Source organism: Hemiscyllium ocellatum, chromosome 6, assembly GCF_020745735.1.
Source record: "Hemiscyllium ocellatum isolate sHemOce1 chromosome 6, sHemOce1.pat.X.cur, whole genome shotgun sequence".
Classification (NCBI taxonomy): domain Eukaryota; kingdom Metazoa; phylum Chordata; class Chondrichthyes; order Orectolobiformes; family Hemiscylliidae; genus Hemiscyllium; species Hemiscyllium ocellatum.
The window spans coordinates 112,449,329-112,472,259 of NC_083406.1; positions in this window are offsets into that span (position 1 = coordinate 112,449,329).

Here is a 22,931-nt window from a genome sequence, read left to right on the forward strand (position 1 = left end):
AGACCTCACTTTTTACTCGAAGATTACATCAAGCAAGGAAATAATCTTTGTATCAACTGCATCCACACAACCTTTCTTTATATCCTTCCATCCTTTTACTTTCCAAATATACATCTCAGCAACTTTTGAACCCATTTGTATTCCAGTGGTTTTGCCCAGTGACTTACATCCTGTTGGAAGAAAATGTTCTATTTCACTACCATGTTTATTCTGAACTTCCAAACTTCAACTGGCATCCTTTGGTGTTTGTTAATTTCCTTCATTCTCTTCAAACTTCCTTCAATTCCAAAGAAGACTTAAGACCTGAAAGTCAATTTCCAAAACTATTACCTGGTATATCTTTCATGTCCTCGTTACCCACCTTCCCATATTAAACAACAATTCAGACTTAGCTACAGGGCAGGTTGAGCAAGTGCATAGAGCATTTGGGACCAAGGTTCTCTAAATAGAGGCATAGAGCACAACTGCAAGGGAACGGCAATTAATCTTAAACAAAAATTGCTGGGTCAGCTTCCACTGCAGGTTTCTGTCAAATTCTGAGATCACACTTCAAGAGGGATGTGAAGATATTGGAGAGGACACAGGAAAAACTGACAGGAATGGTTCCTGAGATGAGGGACTTCTGTTACTTGCATAGATTTGAAAAGCATTTGTTGCTCTTCCTAAAGAGGTTTGAAAACAGACTTGATAGTTTTATAGGGAAGTGTGTCAAAGGCTCTGCCAGACAGGCAATCTGCGGTGCCAACCTGATGAAGATACAACACACGACTACTTGCATGGCAAACAACAAAAGCAGCATGCAATAGACAGAGATCCCACATCTAGCAAATCAGTTCTGCAGTCCTGAATGGTGGTGGATAATTAAACAATTAACAGGAGGATGACACTTCAAAGTAATGGAGCAACCATAAAGTGGCCCCTGTCTCTGTTCTTATCTGATTAACTTTTATTTGAGATATGACAGTTTATCTCAGCCATCTAATTGATACCCCAAGAGCTACCTTGTATAGCTGTCAGATGGGCTTGTTAACTTCCATTCAGCCTGTTCTATCTGAAACTAGTACTCAAAACTAATATTATGATAATATATCAGAATCCTGAAATTCTACAGGTGCTTTTAGCCCTGAATTCCAAAATGGATGGGTATATGAATAGGAAGGGTTTGGAGGGATATGGGCCGGGTGCTGGCAGGTGGGACTACATTGGGTTGAGATATCTGGTCAGCGTGGACGGGTTGGACCGAAGGGTCTGTTTCCATGCTGTACATTTCTATGACTCTATGACTCTATACTTTTTGAAAGAAGACTCTGTACTTTTTGAAACAGAGTCCAAACTGCAGGTGTAAAGATATTCTGTATGTGATCATCGGGATATAACACCTAAATGTGTCAAAAAGCTTGAAACAGACTGTTCTGTGACCTCTTGTGGCTACAAAGACAGCAAGACGCTGATGCGCCTCTGCTCAACACCTCTGCTGATCATGACCCAACCTGCAGACATATTCAGTGTTTTAGACAAATACACAAAGACGTTGTTTAAAAAGTCAATTTCACCTCTACTAGAATGTACTGGTGGAGTTGAACCTTGATTTGTACCAGTCTTTACTCAATTGTTATCATGCTATGGGGGTCACAATCAGAGAGTCATAGAATCATAATGCAAAGACCCTTTGGTTCAACTCATCCATGCTGACCAGGTTTCCCAAACTAAACTGCCCTCACTTGCCTGAATTTGGCCCATATCTCTCTTCAACCTTTCCTAGTCATGCATATGTCCAAATGTCATAGAGTCTTGGTAACAGACCCTTTGGTCCCACTCATTCATGCCAACCAGATATCTAAATTAATCTAATCCCATTTGCCAGCATTTGGCCTCTATCCCTCTAAACCCTTCCTGTTTATAAACCCATCCAGATGCTTTTTAAATATTGTAATTGTACCAGCCTCCATGACTTCCTCTGACAGCTCATTCCATACATGGACCATACTCTACATGAAAAAGTTACCACTGGGGTCTCTTTTATATCTTAACCCTCGTATATAAAACTTTTGCCCTCTAGTTTTTGACTCCCCTGCCCTAGAACAAAGACCTTGTCTATTCCCCCATCTATGTCCCTCATGATTTTATAAACCTCCATAAGGTCTTCCCTCAGCTTCCCATGCTCCAGGGAAAATAGCCACAGCTTATTCAGCCTTTCCCTTTAGCTCAAACCCTTCAAGCCCAGCAATGTCCTTGTGAATCTTTTCTGCACCCTTTCAAGTTCAAAAATATTTTTCCTATAGCAGGGAGACCAGAATTGAATGCAGTATTCCAAATGTGGTCCAAGCAATGTTCTGTACAGCTGCAACATGACATCACAACTCGTATACTCAATGCAGTGACCAAAAACTATCCGCTAGTTATCCCCTTGGTGCTCACTCCTAATGTTGCAAACCAAATAAAAAATGAATAATGACAAAGTAACTTCAAACAGCATACAAAACCTTTCAAAATCAACGTTCAACCGTTAAAGTCAATGCTACCAGTTACCTCAACTGCAACAGCTGAAAGATTCAGTGATTGATCTGTATTTTTTTAAACATCTATCTTACCGAATTCATCTCTTCTTTCAAGCCCATGTGTTTGTGTGTTGCATTAATAATTCTTCTTAAGTTTAGCAAATAATGAAAAGAAAGCTATTCTTTGTTAACTCAAGATAGCTTAGTTAAATTGGCTCCTTTTAAAACATAAACTCAGTTAGGTCTGGGAGAAATGCATCCAGATTGAAGGGATTCTTTAAACCCTCTACATTGTGAACAACTGATAGGGTGAGTGAATACAGAAGGGGAGTCAGTTCATCCCTTCTCATCACCACATTATAGCTGGGACCTCCTATTTGGAACAAAGAAGGAAAAAGAGAACCTTGTCTGAGGTTAGGTCATAAAAGTCAAGTTAGGTTTCAACACTAAAATGGTGATATTTCATATACTCTGTACACACTCCGTCCCTTTGTACCAGGCTTTGAAGTCCTTTAAACTCAGATTATTTTTCAAGCTTATCAGAAAGAGCAAGGACTTCCAACTGGACCCTCAATGAAAAAATAAATTAGCTTAATGATGGCGTGCACAAAAAGATCTGTAATCCCACCTTGGGATCAGTCCTCTACCTCACCAGCCATGACTCCCTGCTATCAGTCTGGGAACTGGATAATGAACCTCCTGTACAACCAGCTCACGAATAGCATCAAGTCTCCAGCAAGGGGAAAGTGTCTACTTCACACACATTTTGAACTTCAGTTTAAGTTGGGCCATATATTTTCATGAACAAATGTGTGACAAGCCCCATTTCAAGCATTTGTAGCCACAATGATGCAAATGATATCAAAGCATAATGCATCTATACACCATCAGCACAAATTAATGTCCTTACTGGGTAAACTGTCAGGGAATTAGATCAGATCAAGTTTTTTTTTAAACTCACTGAAGTTGCAGAGGAAGAAAAAAAGGAAGAACAGGAAAAGAAGATCTAATGAAATTGTGAAGGGGGTAGTGAGCCACAGTAGGAGTGTTAGTAATCCAAACCAAGTGAGCAGATACTTGTCACGGGGGGAAAAGCAGAACCCATACTTATAGCAAATCAAGTGAGATTTATTACGTCCCACAAAAAGAGATGACTGCTCTTTTGAGGCAGAGACAGAGAGAAATGAGAAAGAAACAAAAGAATTACTGATGTGAGAAGAGACTGCAGCTACTCCTCTGTGAGAAGGAGGGTAAACTGTGTTTGTGTTAGCAACTGAACAGAATGTTGATTGTGATTAACATTCATAGGATATTATTATTCTTTACAAATTTGGGTTCGAAAGTGGATAAACTTGTTTATGTTTAATTTGCACCATATGTTGTGAGGGTTAAGTAGTGAAGGAAGTCATTTGATTTTTGAATTCTAATTGATAACAGAGTGTTTGGAAAAATGTACTTGAATAAGATTAAAAACACCCTTGATGTGAATAGTTCAGTGCTTTAGAGAATGAAAGCCAGAGGGATGAATAAAATTTGGGTTGGGGCCTAGCAACAAAATGTCTTAAAGACACAGATACAGAAAGTACTTCTTTTATAAAAAAGCAAAACATTCAGAAGGTCAGGAAGTCTTGCAAGTATGTGTTAGAGATTACAGATATATGGCAGCAAAGCAGCTGTAGGTTTAGCAATCTCCAAAGCAGTTTGGACTAAAAAGAAGTCCTGAGTAAGTTAATGTTTGTAAAACAAAGTGCAAGAAATAGAAAGCTATGGAAGAGAAATTTAAGAAATCCATGTTTAGTAATAAATGAGCTGTGTTAGCAGCTTGTCTGAGGGTCTCTGGAAGATACATTAAATAAAGAAGGTGGCATTGAATAAATGTTGAGGTTTGCTGGAAATAAACAAATGTCCAGCCATGTCAACTGAATAAAGAACTTTAAAGTGGAAACGAGATGGCTCCTCAATGATGTTTGATGATCTGTGACATTGTTGTTGAGGGTACAAGGTTGAATCTTTATTTTTAATATTTTATAATAAGACTGTTTCAACTCATTGCAATGTAAAAGGTTTCGTGATTGTTTTTCCTTTTGTGTGTTTGCTGTTCTTTTGTTAAAAGTAAATTGACAGCCTCTTATGAATATTGACTACAGCAAAACAACATTCTAAAAATATAAGTTATGGTCAATCAAGCTAATTCTCACTCTGGAGTCTGACTTGTCCAGTACTGCTATCAGCTGAGATCATAATATAGAAAATGATGGTTTTCTCTTCAGAAGAAAGAGGCCAGAGACTTTTGTACAGGAGGCACCTTAAGACATAAGAAATGAGATAGGCCATTCAAACCATTGAGTCTTCTCCACCAATTAATTCATGATCATTCTCCAATCCACTTTCTTGCCTTTTCTCTTATAACCCTTAATTCCCTTACCAATTAACTATCTATCTATCTCAGCTTGGAGTATACTTAGTAACAAGTCTTGATATCTCTCTGTGATAAAGAATTCTGTAGAATCACTACCTTTTGCAATAAAAAAAATCCTCCTCATCTCCATCTTGAGTGGACATAAATTTACGCTGAGATTATGTCTTCTGTTCCTACAGACCCAACCTACTCAATCTCTCCTTGTAAGAAACTCCCTCTGCACCAGGATCAACTTGATGAACCTTCTCTGGACCACCTCCATTATCAATATATTTTTCTTTATGAAAGGGGAGCAAAACTGTTCCCTCGCCATAGCTGAATCGAAAATCCTGGATCCAGCATTGTGAATATTGAGTTCAAGAATTCAGCACACTGCCACTTACTCAGTCACAAGTAGGGAGCAGCAACAAATGATCTCCTTGTCAGGGTTACTCTTATCTGATGGAAAAAAAAATTAAATTCCTCACTTCAATGAGAAGAAAGCATCATAAAATGTTTACAGCATGTTGGGGTTTCAGCTTTGCAATCAGAGTTGGTCACAATTAACCAGTCTGTCTGGAAACCTGCCCGAAGTTGAACTTTGCAACATCACAATAAGAATGGAATGCTTAGGTGGTTGCACCATTGCAAATGAGGTTCAAGGAACTTCTGTTGCTGCATATTTTTATGCACCCCATCTTCAATACAAGATACGTAGTGGGACATTCCACATATGAGAAAAGGTTATTAGCTCAGCAAAGCCAAGTTCCTTCCAGGCAAGTTTTCCTGAAAAGTTAGAATTAAGGATGCACTATGGACACTCGTGAAATAATTCCACAAGTAGGTCATAATTTGTCACACATTTCAGTGAGAATAAAAGTCATATTTTACAGCTATAAAACCATAGATGCTTAGAACCTAGATGGAGTCCATATGGCTCACCATATATTTACTAAACCTTTGTGAGAACAATCCAAAACAAATCCCACTGCTGTGCTGTTTCCACACAGCATTGTATCTTTCTCAAGGATGTTGCCAGGGTTGGATGATTTGAGCTATAGGGAGAGGCTGAACAGGCTAGGACTGTTTTCCCTGGAGCCTCAGAGGCTGAGGGGTGACCTTATAGAGGTTTACAAAATTATGAGGGGCATGGATAAAATAAATAGACAAAGTCTTTTCCCTGGGATCGGGGATTCCAGAACTAGAGGGCATAGGTTTAGGGTGAGGGGGCGAAAGATATAAAAGAGACCTAAGGGGCAATCTTTTCACGCAGAGGGTGAAATTGTGAAGGGGCATTTGGATGGGTATATGAATAGAAGGGGTTTGGAGGGATATGGGCCGGGTGCTGGCAGGTGGGATAGATTGGGTTGGGATATCCGGTCGGCATGAACAGGTTGGACCGAAGGGTCTGTTTCCATGCTGTACATCTCTATGACTCTATAACTTGAAGTATTGACTCAATACTTTTGAGTGTGTTGCTTTGCATCAGTACTTTTATGTTCATTTGTTTGTGTGTTACTTTGCTTTATAGGGTTTTCCAGGCAGGGAAGATTGGATGTGCATGTTATCTGTGTCCAACCTCTCAAGAAGTGATGATTGACCACCTTGAAATCCTTTAGATGAAGGGGAAATTCTGGATAAATTCCAAGGACTATGATTAAAAACATTTTAAGGATGGAGAAATGAGTGGCGGGAAGATGTTTATGAGTGATGTTGTGGAGAGTTGAAGATTTGATCACGTGACTCCTCAACCCACCACCCCATTGTAGTAATATTCGACCATATTCTGCTGTAGTCATATCTCTGAGTGAGATAACCAATTGGTGTCAATGGGGTGGAGGATATTTATCTGAAGCTGTTCTCAATAAATTCCAACTCTGTGGAATAGCACTGACATCACACCAACATTCCTCCCATTGATTTAAATGGTTGAGCAACTATGGCCAGTTTCTTATAATACAAAAATGTTATACATCTCCTCCTTTCAGCAAACCATTACAGCAGATCCTTCATCTCTTAGAACTGCATTCCTCAATCTCTTTGTCAACTGTATTTTCACTGTATTGCTACAGTTAAGGATATACAGATGAAGTGTACTGGTTGATTCTTGAGCACATTTTCTATGGGTTTTGTGGCACAGTGATAGTGCCCCTATCTCAAGGCCAGAAGGTCTTGCCTGCACCAGTAGTGTGTCATAGCATGTGTTGAGCACATATTATGGATTCTTGTGGTGCAGTGGTAGAGTCCTCTCCTCTGTTCCTGGATTCAAGACTCACCTGCTCCAGAGGTGTGTCCTAACACCCCTGAACAAGTTGATTAAAAATATCTAAAATGGAGGGAAAAGGAGGATGCTATATCAAAATACTATTGCACAACATAGCTCAAAGGACTTTTTCATACAGGGCATATATGCTGTACATCTCTATGACTCTATAACTGTTGCTCCGTCAGCAGCACTATACCTTGAGCACAAATAGTGACTCCCATGGCACAGCAGTACAGTTTCTACTTCTGAGCCAGGAGGCCTGAGCTCAAGTTTCACCTGTTCACAACATGTCTGCACAATTTGTTAGAAAATATCTCCTGCACGTATATTGAGAAACTTCTGTGATAAATGGTGTTTCATTAGACATAGGGATTAGGAACAGGAGCAGGCATGTGGCCCCATCGAGGCTGGTATCTGTGATAAAGTGTTCAGAATACTCACAACCTTCTGTGAAAAGAAATTCCTCCTTATCCAAGCCTTAAATTGGTGCCCTTTCATTCTGAAACTATGCCTTCTGGGCCTGGGCTCTCTTATGAGGAGAAACACTCTCACAGCACTTACCCTACCAAGCTCCTTAAGAATTCTATATGTTTCAAGAAATCGCTGCTCATTTTTCTAAACTCCTGTATGTTGCATTCCAACCTGTTTAGCCTTTGTTCATAAGACAATTTCGCCTTACCGGGATCACCCTACTGAACCTTCACTGATGTGCCTTCAATGAAATTGTATTTTACCTCAATAAGGGCAGCCCAAAGTGCTCACAGTACTCCAGATGTGGTCTCACCAGCACTTTGTAGAGTTTGGAGTTAGACTTCCCAGCACTTCTACTCGAACCCTTGAAATAAGGGCCAACATTCCATCAGCCTTCCTGATTACCTACTGCACCTGTGTGTTGGCTTTGTAGGTTTCTAGGAACGATATTATTAAGGTGAAGACGGTTCAGAAGAGATTTACCAGGATGTTGCCAAGTTGGAGTTATGAAGAAAGGCTGGATAGGCTGGGACACTTTTCATTGGAAAGTAGGAAGCTGAGAGGTGGCCTTATACAGGGTTGATAAAATGATGAGGGGTATAAATAGGGTTAATGATAGGTATCTTTTCCATACGGTGGGGATTTCAAGACTAGGAGTTGCATTTTTAAGGTGAGAGGAGAGATATTTTAAATAGACCAATGAGCAGCAATTCTTTTACTCAGAGGATGGTTCTCTGAACATTCTGAGGAAGTGGTAGATTTGGGCACAGTTACAACGTTTGAAAAACACTTAGATAAGTACATGAATAGAAATGATTTGAAGGAGTATGGGCCAGGAGTAGGCAAGTGGAACTTGTTTAGTTTAAGATTATGTTTGGCATGGATTGATTGGACTGAAGGGTTTCCATGCTGTATGTCTCTATGACTCTATAAGTACTCCCAAGTCCTTTTGTATTGCAGATTTATGCTGTTTTTCTCCATCTAAATAATACTCTGTTTTTTTGTTCTCCCTTCCAAAATGAACTATTCCCTATTTTCCCAAATCATATTCCATTTCCAACTTTTTACCCCCTTGCTTAATCTATCGATATCTCTCTATAAACTGTTTGTATCCCTTTTGCAATCTACCTTTCCATCTATTTTTATATAATTTGCAAATTTGGCAACACTATATTCACTTCCTTCCTCCCTCCAAATCATTAATATATATAGCAAACAGTTGTGGTCCCAACACTGAGCACTGGTCCCTGTGGAACCCATTGGTCACAGCTCACCATCCTGAAAAAGAAACCTCCTCACCCTACTCTCTGATTCCTGCCCATTAGTCAATTCTCTATCCATGCAGATGTACTATCTCCAACACCATGGGCTCTTATTTTTATGACTTGATCTTTTGTGATGTACCTTGCTGAAAGCCAACTGGAAGTCCAAGTAGACATATCTATAGATTCCCCTCTACTCACACCGGTTGTGATTTCCTTGAAAAGCTGCAATAAATTAGTCAGACATGACCTCCCTTTCATGGAGTCATGAAAATTCTGCTTGATTAAATTATGATTTTCCAAATGTACTCCTGTTACTTCCTTAATAATTGATTCTGACAATAGATGTTTGGCTAATCGGCCTGTTGTCAACCCCTATCTCGCCTCCTTGGGGAGCCCATTTCTGATGAAGGGCATATGCCGAACACATTGACTCTCCTGCTCCTCAAATACTACCTGCTGTGCTTTTTCAGCACCACACTTTTTGACTCTAGCTCTCTAGCATCTGCAGTCCTCATTTTCTCCTCACGGGAGAAGGCTGACATATATAATGCTGCATTCTGTACATAAATCTGGTATTCAATAAAATCTATAATAATAATTGCTTTGTAAAAGGATTGGCATCTGGTTCCCTACTTTACCATCTGGCCTTTGAATACATTAACACTCTTCTCCCTGATTGACATTTCTTTACTCCTTTTACACCTTGAAAATGTCCTTGATCAGATCTCTCATCAAGATCTTGATCTCTCCTCCTAAATGCTGTCTTCCTCACTGAGCGTAGGTTTCTATCATATGCAGTGGTGTCACACATTTCTCTGCATTTTTGCTGCTGTGTTAATCTTATGCTCTTGAGACATACTAAGAATAAATTTTATATCGCTGAATGGGGACCGTGAGAACGATCACAGGCCACCATTGAACTGTTTAGCCTCAATAATAGAAGTGTATGACATGCAATTTTTTCCTGCCAGCACTAAAAAAGAAGCTTTAATTTGACATTAGGACATGAAAAGTTTAGAATGAAATAAGATGAGACTCCCTGGGAGATGGCTGTTTGACAACTTTAGCTTGCCATGACAATTTGTGCTTGCATATTACATTTAACATATTAAAGTACCCCAAGACAACTCACAAAAATATTATCAGAGATTTAAAAGAGAGATTTCTTTAATAGCTTGTTCAAGAGATGGATTTTAAGGTGTGATTAAAGGAACAAAGAGAGAGAGATGGTGAAGGTTATGGAGTTGGTCGTAGATTAGCATGATCTCTTTATAACATGCAGCTGACTCAAGGACCTAAATGGCCTTCTTTTGTTTCTATGTAACAGAGGAACTTCCTGAGCCTAGGTAGCAGAAGGTACAGGTGAAGGGTGAAGGAAGTTCACCAGACAGGGGGAGGCAATGTTTGGATGGTATTGGCACTTAACCGAAAATCCAGAGACCCAGAAAATGTCCTGTATTCAAATGACATCACGGCAGATGGTGAAATTTGGATTGAATAACAGCTGGAATTAAAATTCTAATGATTACCACATTGATTGTTCTCAAACAACTTGTTCAGCAATGTCCTTTAGGGAATAAAAACTGCTGTCCCTTCCAGGTCTGGCCTGTATTTGACTCCCAACCCACGGAAATGCAGCTTACACTTAAGTGCCCCCTGCCAGCCATGCAGTAGTATCAAACCACGAAATATATCTCAAGAAAGGAATGAAAAGAAACACTTGGTATTGACCTAGGCACTGAAGCAACAATGGCAAGCTCAGCTTTGTCAACATTGTGTTTTGAGAGAGGATAAGGAGGTAAGCAAAGAAATGACACATGATATCAGTATCATTTACCACTGTGGTTCAGATTATTTCAGTGCTGTGGTAGAGGTGGCAGCCTGATCACAATATTTACAAAATAGCAGTTACTGTGGTAAAACAAGGGCATGCATTGTCCTCCAGGGTTGACCCTACACTGAGCTTAAAGGTTTGTGGAACAGGTATGCTCCGTGCTTATGAGGGAGTCCAAATTAGAGCAGAAACAGGGAGCCTCTGGGGCAGAGGAGCAAACAAAGCAGAGATTGAGATTCATTGGAAGCTTTGGTCCATCAATTCTATTTCTCTCTCCACAGATGAATACTCTCAGCTTTTCAGAGCAGCTGTCAAGTTATTTTGCGATGACGATCTCTTCGTCTGATCAATTTGATCCACTTTGTGAGAGTGTTGCATAACACTTTGCATTTATGCATGCATTTTTCATTTTGATCCCATAGTTGACCTTTGCTTTTATGAATGTAATTTTATAAGTTAAAGGTGAGCATCAAAGGCTGGCCCTCCAAGCCACTGAACACAAATACCACCTGTGACCAACTTTCCAATGCCTAAGCCTTTTTTCAAATTTGTTTACAGGGTGTGAACATCACTGGCTCGGCCAGTATTTATTGCCCATCCCAGATTGTTAAGGGTCAACCATATTGTTGTGGGTCTGAAGTTTCATGCCTGCAGTCAAGAGTGGGTTTTCTTCCCTTGAGGACATTAGTGAACAAAGCTCTTTTTAAATTTAAAATGGTCACCGTTAGACTAGTTTGTCAATTCCAGACTATTCTTTAATGCAATTTGCACCATCTGCTATTGTGGTTTCAATCCCATGATCCCCAATTCCATTGAGTTCTGGATTACTAATTTAATATTAAAGTATTCATTATTAATTAATTAAACTATTAACCATTACACCATCACCTCTCCTATCATCCTTCAAGACACAAAAATAAATCCATGAAATAAAATTGTTAAGGAACATAACACAAAATTTTAAAAGTATTCTACAAGTACCTTTATTGGTCAATGCATTGAGTATAGGAGTTGGGATGTGATGTACAGGACATTGATTAAGCCACTTTTGAAACACTGCTTTTAATTCTGATCTTCCTGCTATAGGAAAGATGTTGTGAAACTTGAAAGGGTTCAGAAAAGATTTACAAGGATGCTGCCAGGACTGAAGATTTGAGCTATAGGGAGACGCAGGCTCGGCTGGGGCTGTTTTCATTGACGTGTCAGAGGTTGAAGGATGACAGAGAAATATAGAAAATAAGAGCAGGAATAGGCCATTGGACCATTCAAGCCTGCACCACATTTCAATATGATCATGGCTGATTATGCAATGTCAGTAAACCATTTTCGCTTTCTCTCCATATGCCTTGATCCCTTTAGTCACAGGGGCCATATCCAGCTCCCTCTTGAATATATCCAACGTACTGGCTCCAACAGCTTCCAGTGGAAGTGAATTCCATAGGTTCACAACTCCCTGAATGAAGAGTTTTTTCCTCATCTCAGTCCTGAATGGCTTACTCCTTATACTGAGACTCTGACCCCGAATTCTGGACTTCCCCAAATCGGTAACATTCTTCCCACATCTAGCCTATCCAATCCCACCACAATCTTAGACATTTTTATGAGATGTCCCCTCATTGTTCTAAATTCTAGGGAATACAAACCCAATCAATCCAGTCTTTCCCCATAAGTCAGCCCTGCCATCCGGGGAATCAGTCAGGTAACTCATCGCTGGACTCCCTCAATAGCAAGAATGTCCTTCTTCAGACTAGGAGACCAAAACTGCACACAATACTCAAGGTGTGGCCTTACCAAGGCCCTGTATAACTGCAGCAAGACATCTCTACTCCAATCCTCTCACTCTGAAGGCCAGCATGCCATTAGCTTTCCTCAGTGCCTGCTGCACCTGCATGCCAACCTTCAGTAACTGTTCCACCATGACACCCAAGTCTCGTTACACCTCACCTTTTCGTAAACCACCATCATTCAAATAATAATCTGCCTTCTTGTTTTTGCAATGTAAAGGATGTAACAACTGAGCATTTGGAAAGCGGTGGCAGGATTGGTCCTAGTTAGCGTGGATTCACTAAAGGGGAATCATGATGAAGGGCATATGCCTGAAAAGTCGATGCTCCTGCTCCTCGGATGCTGCCTGACCTGCTGTGCTTTTCCAGCACCACTCTAATCTTGACTCTGATACCCAGCATCTGCAGTCCGCACTTTTGTCTAAAGGGGAATCATGCTTGACAAATCATCTGGAATTTTTTGAGGATGTGATCAGTAGAGTGGACAAGGGAGAAACATCTGGACTTCTGAAAGGTTTTTGACAAGTTTCCAGACAAGAGATTAGCAAGGAAAATTAAAGCTCATGATATTTGAGGTAATGTATTGGCATGGATAGGGAACTGGTTGGCAGACGGAAAGCAGAAAGTTGGAATAAACAGGTCCTTTTCAGAGTGGCAGGCAGTGACAAGTTGGGTGCTATGGGGCTCCGTGCTGGGACCCCAATTGTTTACTTTGTAGAGGTTCATAAGTTATGAACATAGAACATAGAACATGGAACATAGAACATAGAACATAGAACATAGAAACATAGAAAAATACAGCGCAGTACAGGCTCTTCGGCCCTCGATGTTGCGCCGATCCAAGCCCACCTAACCTACACTAGCCCACTTTCCTCCATATGCCTATCCAATGCCGGTTTAAATGCCCATAAAGAGGGAGAGTCCACCACTGCTACAGGCAGGGCATTCCATGAACTCACGACTCGCTGAGTAAAGAATCTACCCCTAACATCTGTCCTATACCTACCTCCCCTTAATTTAAAGCTATGCCCCCTCGTAATAACTGACTCCATACGTGAAAAATGAGGAAAATGAATAAGGAGAATAACCAAGAGCTTTATCCCAGGGTAGGGGAAATTAGGGGGCATAGGTTTAATGTGAGAGGGGAAAGACTTAAAAGGGACCTAAGGGTCAACCTTTTCATGCAGAGGGCGATGCGTGTATGAAATGAGCTGCCAGAGGAAGCAGTGGAGGCTGGTACAATTACACATTTAAAAAGCATCTGGATGGGTATATTAATAGGAAGGGTTTAGAGGGATATTGACAAACGCTGGCAAATGGGACTAGGTTTATTTAAGATATCTTGTCAGCATGGACAAGTTGGACTGAAGAGTCTGTTTTCGTGCTGTACAACTCTATGCCTGTCACTACATAAGTAATGACATTTGGGATGGCAATATCGACATCAGGTAATACACAAGATAAAATCACAGGCAATGAAAGTGCAACAGCAGGAATGTTAAAGAATTAGTTTGCTTCAATATTTATTAGGGAAACAGACCAGGTGGATGTGACATCAGAACATGAGATTAGAATTGATAAAACTGCTATTAAAACAGAGGAAAATAATAGATACGGTAAGCTACTGCAATTCATTGAGAATAAAGCCTCTGGTCTGAATGGATTACATCCAATAATTTTAGAATAATCAAGGGGAGAGATGACAGAGACATGATTGCACATCTTTAATTATTCAACAATAACTGATATTTGTCTTTAACATAATGAAATGTTTCAAGCCTTTCTGCACGAGCATTTTAAAACAAAATGTGACACTGAATCAGAAAAGGAGATATTGGATCGGGGAACACAGAAAGAGGAGTAGGCCATTCAGCCCCTTGAGCCTGTTCTGCTATTCAAAGACTCGTTAGCAAGGTTAGATCGCATGGAATACAGAAACAAATAGTCAATTGGATACAGAACTGGCTCAAAGGTAGAAGACAGAGGTTGGTGGTGCAGGATTGCTTTTCATACTGGAGGCCTGAAACCAGTGGTGTGTCACAAGGATCAGAGCTGGGTCCGCTGCTTTTTGTCATTTATATAAATGATTTTGATGTGAACACAGGAGGCATGATTAGTAAGTTTGCAGATGACACCAATATTGGAGGAGTAGTGGACAGCAAAGGACGTTACCTCAGAGTACAATAGGACCTTGACCAGATGGGCCAATGGCCTGAGGAGTGGCAAATGGAGTTGAACTTAGATAAATGTGAAGTACTGCATTTTGGAAAAGCAAATCAGGGCAGGACTTCTACACTTACTGGTAAGGTCCTGGGGAGTGTTGCTGAACAAAGAGACTTTGGAGTATAGGTTCGTTGTTCCTTGACGGGATAGTGAAGAAGGCATTTGGTATGCATGGCTTGATTGGTCAGTGATTGAGTACAAGAGTCAGAAGGTCATGTTGTGGCTGAGCAGGACATTGGTTGGGCCAATTTTGGAACATTGTGCTCAATTCTTGTCTCCCTGCTATAGGAAAGATGTTGTGAAACTTGAAAGGGTCCAGAAAAGACTTACAAGAATGTTGCCAGGCTTGGAGCGATGGAGTGATAGGGAGAGGCTAAATTGGCTGGGGCTATTTTCTCTGGAGTGTCAGATCTTTGGAGGAGAAGGGGTGACTTTATAGAGCTTTATAAAATCATGAGGGGCATGGATAGGATGAATAGCCACTATCATTTCCCCAGGATGCGGGGCATGGTCCAAAGCGACAAGGCATAAGTTTAAGATGAGAATGGGAAGATTTAAAAGGGACCTAAGGGGCAACGTTTTCATACAGAGGGTGGCACATATATGGAATGAGCTGCCAGAGGAAGTGGTGCACGCTGGTACAATTACAACTTTTAAAAGGCACCTGTAGGTGTATATGAATAGGAAAGGTTTGGAGGAATATGGGCCAAATGCTGGCAAATGGGACTAGGTTGATTTAGGATATCTTGTCAGCATGGATAAGTTGAACCAAAGGGTTTGTTTCTGTGCTGTACAGCTCGATGACTCGATGACATTATGACTGATGTGTGGTCAAATCCCATAAGTATATCTTTGGCCCTTATTCTTTAATATCTTTGCTTAACAAAAATGTATCTCCCTCAGATTTAAATTAACAACAACTCCAGCAACTATTGCCATTTTAGATTAGATTAGACTTACAGTGTGGAAACAGGCCCTTCGGCCCAACAAGTCCACACCGACCCGCCGAAGCGAAACCCACCTATACCCCTACATTACCCCTTACCTAACACTATGGGCAATTTAGCATGGCCAATTCACCTGACCCGCACATCTTTGGACTGTGGGAGGAAACCGGAGCACCCGGAGGAAACCCACGCAGACACGGGGAGAACGTGCAAACTCCACACAGTCAGTCGCCTGAGTCGGGAATTGAACCCGGGTCTTCAGGCGCTGTGAGGCAGCAGTGCTAACCACTGTGCCACCGTGCCGCCCACAGAAGAGATTTCCAAACATCTACCACTCTTTGTGTTTAGAAATGTTTCCTAACATCTTTCCTGCTTGGTCTAGCTTTGATTTTTAGGCTATGCCCTCCTAGTTCTAGAAGCTCCAACCAGCGGAAATAATTTATCTCTATCTAACCTGTCTTTTCCTGCTTATATCCTAAAGACTTCAATCAGACCACACCTTAACTTTCTAAATTTGAGAGCCACAAGCTTGGTTAGTTTTAAGGTATGTATTCAAAGGACAATATGAAGTGGAATGTTGCAGATGTATTACAGCGGTATTCCAAAACTTGTGACCCTGGCAGCTGAAAGTGAGGCAGTCAACAGTGATAAACCCACTGCTGTTTAATCACATACTGTTAGTGGAACGCAGCTATCCCAGATAGTTGTGGGGTTGGACAAAACTACAGAAGTAGGGGGCTGCAAAGCTATGGATGGATTCAAAAGTAAGAATGAGAATTTTAGATCTTGTCCCCTAGTTAACCCCACCATCCGGAGAAAGATCCACTTATTCTTAATCTTTGTTTTTATTAACCACAATACATACGCCCCATACGCTCTAGTTCTGTATAATGGTCTTCTGATTGGGATGTTATCAAAAGCTTTCCAAAAATACAAATGTGCCACATCTGCTGGTTCTCCTTTATCCATGCTGCAAGTAACACACTCAAACATCTCCCAAAAGATATGTCAAACATAATTTCACTTTTATAAATTTGTGCTGACTCTGCCCAATTATAAAGACATTTTCAAGGTGTCCAGTTTTTACATCTTTTATGACATGTTCCAGCATTCTCCCTCTTTCTGATATCATACTAATAGATTTGAAGTCCTCACTGTTCTTTCTTCCTTCCTTCTTAAAAAGTGGGGTTACATTTGCTATTTTCCAGTCTGCAGGAATCATTGAAACCCTACAGTGTGGATGCAGGCCATTCAGCCCATCAAGTCTACATGGACCAATTGTAACAGCATCCCACCCAGACTCACACTACACCCTTTACCAGTCAGCCTGTATTTCCCATGGCTAATCCACCCAATCTGCACATCCCTGAACACTATGGGCAAATTAGCACAGTCAATCCATTTAACCTGCACATCTTTGGACTGTGCAAGGAAACCCACACAAACAGAGGGAGTATGTGTCAACTCCAAACAGATCATAACCTGAGAGTGGAAGCAAACCCGGGTCCCTGGCTCTGTGAGGCAGCAGTGCTAACCACTGAGCCATTGTGTCACCCCAGAATACTGCTAGAATTGATAGAACTTTGGACAATAACTATCAATGTATCTCCAATCTCTGTAGAGTCATGGAGATGTACAGCATGGAAACAGACCCTTTGATCCAACCTGTCCATGCCGACCAGATATCCCACCCACAACACCCGGCCCATATCCATCCAAACCCTTCCTTTTCATATACCCATCCAAATGCCTCTTAAATGTTACAGTTGTACCAGCCTCCACCACTTCCTCTGGCAGCTCATTCCATACATGTACCACCCTCTGTGTAATAAAGTTTCCCCTTGGGTCTCTTTTATACCTTTCCTCTCTCGCCCTAAACCTATGCCATCGAGTTCTGGACTCCCCCACCCCAGGGAAAAGACTTTGCCTATTTACCTTATCCATGCCCCTCATAATTTTGCAAACCTCTATAAGGTCACCCCTTAGCCTCCAATGCTCCTGGAAAAACAGCCCCAGCCTGTTCAGCCCCTCCCTGTAGCTCAAATCCTCCAACCCTGGCAACATCCTTGTAATTCTTTTCTGAACCCTTTCAAGTTTCACAACATCTTTCCGATAGGAAGGAGACCAGAATTGCACGCAATATTCCAACAGTGGCCTAACCAATGTCCTGTACAGCCACAACATGACCTCCCAACTCCTGTATTCAATATTCTGACCAATAAAGGAAAGCATACCAAACGCCTTCTTCACTGTCCATCCAGCTGCAACTCCACTTTCAAGGAGTATGAACCTGCATTCCAAGGTCTCTTTGTTCAGTAACACTCCCTAGGATCTTACCATTAAGTGTATAAGTCCTGCTAAGATTTGCTTTTCCATAAAGCAGCACCTCACATTTATCTGAATTAAACTCAACTCTTTCTTCATACTCTGGGAAGCAGGTCTCAGATCCACATTGGATTGAAAGATGATTATAACTGAAGTATCAAGAAGTGGAATCAATTTGGGTAGAGATGATAAATAACAATGGAAAGAGGTCATTAATAGAAGTAGGAGCATACAGGGAGAAATAAATGGGTTGTGTAAGAAAATTACCACAACCCCAATAATGGGTGATTTTAATCTTCATGCAGAATGGGAGTACCCAGATTGGTCCAGAGAGTCTTAAAAATTAGTTCTTAGAAGGTTTTTTTCAGGACAATTTAAAGTGGCATGTTCTGCTGGGCAGGCTTTCCTGACCTGGTGAAGTGCAATGAGGCAGAATTAATCAATAGCCTTACGGTAATGGAGCTTCTAAGAGATAGTGATCATAACATGATAGAACTTTATGTTCATTTTGAAAGGGAGTAGCAAAGGCTCATGGGTCATGTTTTAAACTTAAACAAAAGCAGCTATGAGGGATGATGAAGAGCTTACTAAGGTGAACAGGGAAGCTAAATTAAAACCTGGGACTGTTGTCATGGCGAGTCTTTAAGGGAGATATTTAATAACTCAGCAAGTGTTTAGCTCAATGAGAAAGAATGGCTCTTTATTCAGGATATATCATCAGTGGCTGAGTAATACATTTAACAAAATTATTAATTTGAAAGAAACATGCACAAATCTTGCGTTAGGTCAGAGGAATTGAATGGAATTGAATTGAATTTATTGTCATGTGTATCGAGGCACAGTGAAAAGCTTTGTCTTGCGAACAATACAGGCAGATCACAGAGTTAAGTAGCATAGACAGTAAATAATAAGTAAACAGTGGCAAAAACAAAAGCACAGGTACAGGTGAATGTTATGAGTTTGTGAATCCATTCAGTATTCTAACAAACAGCAAGGTAGAAACTGTTCTCAAAGCAACTGGTGCGTGTGTTCAGGCTTCTGTACCTTGTCCCCAATGGTAGAGGTTGGAGAAAAGCATTGCCAGGATAGGATGGGTCTTTGAGAATGCTGGCTATCTTTCCTTGACAACGGGCCTGGTAGATGGATTCTTTGGATGGAAGGTTGGCCTTTGTAATTGTCCAGGCCGAGTTCACCACCTGAGGAAGAAGATACGTTGTTGGGCCTTTGTATCCAGTGCATCCACATGAAGAGTCCAAGAAAGCTTGTTATGAATGACCACTCCCATGAGCTTGTCCCTCTCCACTCGTTCCACTTCTATGCTGTTAACGTGTAGGGGAGCATGAGTAACATCCCGCCGAAAGTCAACAATGAGTTCCTTGGTTTTACTGGCATTGAGAATTAGGTTGTTCTCAGTGTACCATTTTTCCATGTCTTCCATCTCCCATCTGTAGTCTGTTTCATCGCCATCTGAGATTCAACTGACTATGGTGGTATCATCAGCAAACCTGTAAATGGCATTAGTCTGGTATTTGGTGACGCAGTCATGGGCACACAGTGAGTACAGTAGCGGGCTGAGCAAAGAATGACTAAAAATATAATAAAATGGCAGAAAGCAGAGTATGAGAGAAAGCTAGCTTGTAATATAAACAGAGAAAGTGAGAGCTTCTACAAATATTTGTGTAGGAAAACAGTAACTAAAGTTATTATTGGCTGTCGAGAGACTGGGTCAGAGGAATTAGCATCCAGGATTTATGAAAGCATTACATAAAGATCAGATTTTCTTCTTTCTTTGTGTTGTCAAAGGATTCTGTCCTTAAGAAAGCCCAGAAAATCCCATACATAGCAGTGATACAGTGACTTTGCATAGTCCATTGAATCTTGGTGAGATTCCATTTGAAATTCGGGCTGAAACCTCATGAGTTTTCAGAGTCAGGGGCTTTTCTGTGCATGTGCTGTAGTCTGAATTATAAGGGGTTGAAGTTCTCTAAAATGTCATCCTTGTCACGTTTCTAGGCTATTGCCAGCAGTGGAGAGAGTGGAGCTGCTCTATTGGACACTCATCAGCTTCAAACATGAAGAACAGCTGCTGGCTAAAAAACGTCTGTGGAGCTATAACCCCAGCATGACCCAGCAATACAGACAAGAAGGGGAGAATGAGCAATAAAAGTCTTCATTAAATTATCACAATTGCTATTTGGTTGGAGCATTTGAGCTACAGGGAAAGGCTGAATAGACTGGGGCTGTTTTTCCTGGAGCGTCAGAGGCTGAGGGGTGACCTCATAGAGGTTTTCAAAATCATGAAGGTCATGGATAGGATAAATAAACAAAGTCTTTTCACTGGGGTGAGGGAGTCCAGAACTAGGGACATAGGTTTAAGGTGAGAGGGGAAAGATGTAAAAGAGACCTAAGGGGCAGCTTTTTCATGCACAGGGTGGTGCATGTATGGAATGAGCTGCCAGAGGATGTAGTGGAGGCTGGTACAATTGCAACATTTAAAAGGCATCTGGATGGATATATGAATAGGAAGGAATTAGAGGAATATGAGCCAAGTGCTGGGAAATAGGACTAGATTAGATTGGGATATCTGGTTGGCATAGACAAATTGGACTGAAGTGTCTGTTTCCGTGCTGTACATCTCTATGACTCTCTGACTCTATTAGGATAAGAAGACTCTCTCAATGACATGATCACACTGTGTTTCGCCCACACTATGGCTGTCATGAGCATGTGCTTTGATTCTCAGCATAATCTACACATTTTCTATAATACTTCAGGCATGCAGCGTTGTAAACAGTTTTGTATCTACAATGGCTGATTTTCTGCATAGGTCAAGACACCTGGTGGACTTTAGCATTTTTCCTTGTTTTTTGATTGTTTTGATTTTGACTTACACACATAATCCACAACCACCTGATGAAGGAGCAGCGCTCCGAAAGCTAGTGTTCAATTAAACCTGTTGGACTATAACCTGATGTTATGTGATTTTTAACTTTGTGCACATAATTCAGGCTGGCATTATGTCTATGCAGAACTGAGGGAGTGTTGTATCACTGAGGTGCCATCTTTCGGATGAGCTGATACACTGAAGCTTGATTGCCCTCTTGAATGGACACAGAAGATCCCACAACACCCACTCAGGAAATACTATTAGTGGATGAAGAAGAGGATGATATTCTTAAAACTAAAGGCAAAGCCACAATTATTTTGTCCACAATGTGGGAACAGGTTATTGAGCTAAACAAAGTTACAAAAACGTGGGAGGGTGAGATCATGTAAATATTTCAGCATGAGGGTGAGAATATTAAATTGTAAGCATTGGGGAATCAGGTCAGTGTGCACATGTGTAAGAAATGTGCAGTGCTTATAATCACAAAATAGAGCATAGATAGCACTAGGAATTAAACATAAAAATCTTCTAATCTGTGCAGCTCTGTTCTGAGTTGTCTTTAGCAGCTACATTCTACAGTGTGGAAGGAGGGATGTTTGTTAGTATTAATCTCAAAGGATAAGTTTCATTGTTTGGAATCTTTTGCACAGGAAACAACCCAGTTACATGGAAGGATCGAGTCATAGGGTCAAGCAGCATGGATACAGACTCTTCAGTTAGTCACTCTATGCCAAATATAATCCCAAACTAATCTAGTCCCATTTACCTGCTCCTGGCCCTCCCTTCATGTTTTTATCTAAATGTTTTTTCAAACATTCTAATTGTACCCACATCCATTACTTCCTCAGGATGTTCATTCCACATACAAACTACCCTCTGTGTGAAATATTTGCACCCGATGTCTTTTTTCTCTCTCCTCTCACCTTATAAATGTGTCCCCTAGTCTTGAAATCCTCCATCCGAGGGAAAAGACAACTACCATTAACTCTATCTATATATTTCATTATTTTATAAACTTCTGTAAGGTCTCCATTCAATCTCCTATGCTCTATTAAAAGAAGTCCCTGCCTATCCAGCCTTTCTTTACAGCTCAAAGCTTCCATCTGCAGCAATATCCTGGTAAATCTCTTCGGAACTCCTTTCAGCTTAATAATAACTTTCTTATAACTGGGCAACCAGAACTGGACACAATATTCCAGAAGTGGCCTCACCAATGTCCTCTAGAACTTCATCATGACTTCCCAACTCCTCTACTCAAAAGACTGAGCAATCAAGGGGAAATCTTCCTTCCTTTCTGCCCTATCTGTGCTCCTCACGATTTTATTCACATCAATCATGTCCCACTCCCTGGTTTCCTCTGCTTAGAAATTAAAATAATTTTTCAAAGTAACAGAGAAACTTGAGCAAGTTTAGTAAAAGTATCTTAATGATGATGATAATGATTATTATTTATTATATTATTATCTCAAAATTATCTATGGACTAATGTGCACAGATGTACGCAGATGAAAAAGTTCATCATTAACTCATTTTTCTCTCCCCAGGTATTACCAGGCCTAATGCGCATTTTCAATATTTTTGTACTTTAGATTTCCAATATCTTACTAGTATTCTCATATTCAGTCCTCTGTCTTTGATTGTAAATTCTAATTAGTTCAGTTGTTGGGATAAAAGGACTCATTTTATCTATAAGTTAGAGTAAGGCTATAGTGAGAAATAACCACAGTTCCAGGTCCAAACAAATTTGACCTCAAAACATTCTTGAGTCAACACTTACATTACACATGGAGAAGAGCCTTTGGAAAGCAATCATTGCTTGTGGAGCCATAGCTTGGCGTCAACGTCTGATTTCAGAAGTAGAGTGGCATGGAGGAAAAAAATACAAGGAAAGAGAAATCAATTAACAGCAACAAGTTATTCTTGGAAATTATTATTGGAATTCATTTCTGAAATTTTATAGCACATTTAACTAACCAATGACAAAATCTAGTAAAGTGTCCCAGGGGCACACTTATTGAATATTTAATATTGAG